Source organism: Ursus arctos, unplaced genomic scaffold (assembly GCF_023065955.2).
Source record: "Ursus arctos isolate Adak ecotype North America unplaced genomic scaffold, UrsArc2.0 scaffold_40, whole genome shotgun sequence".
In the NCBI taxonomy this organism is placed as follows: domain Eukaryota; kingdom Metazoa; phylum Chordata; class Mammalia; order Carnivora; family Ursidae; genus Ursus; species Ursus arctos.
The window spans coordinates 1,006,006-1,009,955 of NW_026623057.1; the positions used below are offsets into that span (position 1 = coordinate 1,006,006).

A 3,950-nucleotide genomic window follows, 5' to 3' on the forward strand; every position below is an offset into this window, starting at 1 on the left:
CTGGGCCCTGTGGTCTCTTCCAGGTCATTGTATGGCATTTCCTTCCCCTTGCCCCAGGCACCTGGGAGCATGTCTGCACGTGGAGAAAGACTTTCCCGTGGGAAGTCGGTTTTTGTCAAACGGGTCCCAGTTCTCTGCTCCTCTCTTTTCACTCCTGCTGCCAGAAGCCCAGGGAGGATGGGAGGGCTTCGAACATGGCTGGGCACTGTGGTTTCTTCCAGAGAAGTGGAGGGCATTTGCTTTACCTTGCCACAACCACTTGTGAGAGGGTCAGCACCTCAGGAAAACTGTTTCCGTGGGAAGCCGGCTTTTGGCCAAACGGGTCTCACTGCCGTGGGCCTCGGGGGTCCTTCTAGCTACCAAAAGCACAGGGACGAGGTGAGGGGCTTAGACCATGTCTGGGCATCGTTTCTTACACCTGTGTGGCATTTTGTTTACCTGGCTACCCTCACTTGGGATAGGTTTTCCACAGCAAGCCCCTATTGTTTGTCGGACACCGTTTTTGTCCCAGGGGTCCCCGGGCTGTGTTCGTTCGGGTTGAACTCATGCTAGCAAAACCGCCGGGATGAGGTAAGGGCTCAGACTGTTCCTAGGCTCTGTGGTCTCTTACAGATCAGTGTTCGGCATTTACTTCACCTTGCCACAGGCACTTGTGAGCATGTTTGCACGTTATGAAAGATTTTTCCATTCGAAGCCGGTTTTTCTCAAATGGGTCTACGTGCTTGCTCCTCTGTTTTCACTCCTGCTGTCAGAAGCCCAGGGAGGATGGGAGGGCTTAGAACATGGCTGGGCACTGTGGTTTCTTCCAGAGAAGTGGATGGCATTTGCTTTACCTTGCCACAACCACTTGTGATAGGGTCTGCACCTTAGGAAAACTGTTTCCGTTGGAAGTCGGTTTTTTGCCAAATGGGTCAGGGATGTGGGGCTCGGGTTTCCTTCATGCTACTAAAAGCACAGTGACGATGTCTGGGGTTAGACCATGCCTGGGGAATGTTGTTTCTTACACATAAGTGTGTGGCATTCTGTTTACTTTGCTACAACCACTTTGGATAGGTTTTCCACATCAAGAACTTATTTTTCGGCGGAAGTCGTTTCTGCCTCAAGTGTCCCGTGTTGTGTTCGTTCGGGTTTATCTCCTGCTAGCAAACTGCGGTCTCTTACAGATCAGTGTATGGCATTTACTTCACCTTGGCACAGGCACTTGTGAGCATGTTTGCACGTTACGAAAGATTTTTCCGTTGGAAGCCGGTTTTTGTCAATCTCATAGGGAAGAAACAGAAACTCTTTGGCATAACCTTACTCACCCAGCATCAGTAAAGCAGTTCCAGAACTCAGCCCAGGGCCCCTGTCGCCTACCCAATTGAAGCCACCACCATGCCTCTATCGAAAGGAATTCCCAAAGACTCTCTTCTGACTCCACCACCAAAGAAACAGCAGATTGAATATGGCACTTCAAAATATCGAGATGATACATCTGGTATAGTTAGATACACAAGGTTTACCTTTATTTTTTTATTGTTTTTTATTACATAATGTTATAGTCTCCATACAGTACAGTAAATTTCGATGATACATTAGTTTCATATTACACCCAGTGCACCATGCAATATGTGCCCTCCTTACTACCCATCACCAGCATATATTTTAAACAGGAAAATGCTGCTCTGAATAATTTTGAATTTTCCCTCGACCCCCATTGTAACTCTTGGGATGAAAAGACTAATCAGTGATGAAACATCACCTTTGACAATTGGAAAGACATCATCCATATTTGTATGTGACGACAAAAGGCCATCTAACACTAAATGGTGGCCACTCACCCATATCTTAGGCCCAACTGTATAAACACTGTCAAACGTATATCTTAAAAATAGACAAAGAGTAAACCTCACCTTCCCTTTCTAATGAAAGAGTGTTTCTAGGAAACAGCTGTTCAAAATACATTCATAAGCAATGAACAGAGAAAATGGGATCCCCTGCAAAGTGCTCCAAGCTCAGAAACTAAGTACCTCCTTCACCAAATTCAGAACGCTGACAACTATTACTTAAGTTTTACTTCATGGCTCAACTAGAGAAAAGAGAAAAACCCAGGAGATGGTGGGTTAATGAGAGGTTTTACTTCCAGTCCTGATGTGGATATGACATTTCTCCAAATGGACCTGCCGCTTTCTCTGAATGCTGGATCCCGTGTCAAGCTGCCTCACTGACTCAGATGCAGACGTTCAGAACGTCGGGTCTCGCGGAGCCAGAGCAGAGAAGTGTTGTCAGATGGGGAGAAGCAGCTCCTCGGACCTAAAGCCTGCACACCTGCTGTGGTTTCTGGGAGAAGGGGAAACATAGACTTGTCTTTTAGTAGTAATTATCTCCCAGCCCATTGCCACCATTCCCAGGAAACAGCTAGCACAATGCTGAAGTTGGGTAACGGCTCTGGGCCTTCCTAGCGCCACACCTGTGCCTGAGGGAACAGGGAATACCCTGCTGAACTCGGGGAACTGCTCAAGGTCCATTACCTGCACTGTGTCGGGGGACAGGGGCACCGCACTGAAGTTGGGGACTGTGCGGTCCTTTCTCTCGCTCTTCCTGGGGAACACGGGAAACCCTGGAATGTCTGCGAACCATCCCACAAAAGCTTTGCTGAGCGGGTGCCCTGGAGTTCCTGGGTCTGGGGTGTATGGCCAGTTGACGGAGACTAGGCAGAAGAGACTTTCAAGGGAAAAAGGAAAGAAAACTGAGTCTCCATGATGAACTCTCTCAACATGCCCTTCCAGAACCCCGCCTCTTACCCGGGGTACCCCTACTCCCAGAAAGCCCACCTATGGCCACACAGCATGCACTCACCCAGCCAGGAACTCCACAGGTCCACTCTCTCAAAACTCCACTTCCTTGGCTCCTGGTCTGTGTCCTTGGGCTGCTCCGGATCTGCACACAGAGACGTAGCTCCACCCCCATGGGGTGATTGCTTGGGGAGTATGATGCTTCCAACTCCTTGAATGCCAGGCAACCGGCCCCATGACTCACAACTCTGGGAGTGCAGAGGTCCAGGAGGCACCTCCTTGGCTAAACGCCCTGAGCAGGCATGAGGGGGATCATGGGCAGGGCTGCAATCACACACACACACACACACACACACACACACACACACACACACGGCCCCTTTCGCGGACCCCTCTAGCTGCAGACCACCCTCAGAGCCCTGCCCCTTCCCTTCTGCACCAACCCTTCCTGCAAGGGTGTGCCTGGTTCCTGGCAAGGTCAGCTGCTCTCAGACTGTTCCAGCCTTGGGCTTTAGGAAATGCAATGCTTTTATGCATATCCAAGGCAATTTTAAGCGCCAAAAGGAATGCTCCAAGCGGGAATAGCTTTGCCTTCTTGTCTCACCCATGGAGTGGATAGTGCTTCTCAGACCTTCAAAACATCCTTCTAGGGTGAGCCCATTTGTGCTGCAATCTATATACACATGCTTAGTTCTACAGGGAAGGAAGGAAAAGCCGGCCTTCTGTTCTGTCGCGGTTGTGAACCAGGAACATTTATTTTTCACTTGAAAACAGAGTGTTATTGTCGACACTAAATGAAGGAACCTTTTAAAACATTTTAGAGAGGAAGGAAGAGAGTTTTATTCAAACCCAAGTCAAGGACAGCTGCCTGGGAGACACAATCTTCACAAAGAAGGGAGTGCTCCAGGGAAGGAACATTTAGGGCAGGGTCATATATTTGTTCTGAGTTGTGCTACGTACAGTTATACATCACGATGAGGAAGAAGGTTCCAGAAAGTGACAGACTTTTTCTTATGTTTTCAGTATGTACAAATCAGTATGACTTTAATCTTATGGGAGCAAGAAAGGTTCTTTTGTGTTCTCACCTTGATGTTGGCAAAGGCATTTTTTGGTTCTCTTTTTCTTTTTGATGCATATGGACAATAAGTGCTGGGGGCAGAAATAGGGCCCATGCTT

General features: G+C 48.5%; 1 long non-coding RNA gene across 1 annotated transcript; it reads right to left on the reverse strand.

Annotated features, from left to right (window-relative positions):
- Positions 1 to 1,595: 1,595 nt before the first annotated feature.
- Positions 1,596 to 3,076, reverse strand: LOC130542700 (uncharacterized). Its single transcript, XR_008957415.1, has 3 exons — positions 2,839 to 3,076; positions 2,511 to 2,703; positions 1,596 to 2,319 (listed from the first exon to the last, which is right to left on the reverse strand). It is a non-coding gene; the product is annotated as an uncharacterized LOC130542700 (long non-coding RNA).
- Positions 3,077 to 3,950: the final 874 nt, after the last annotated feature.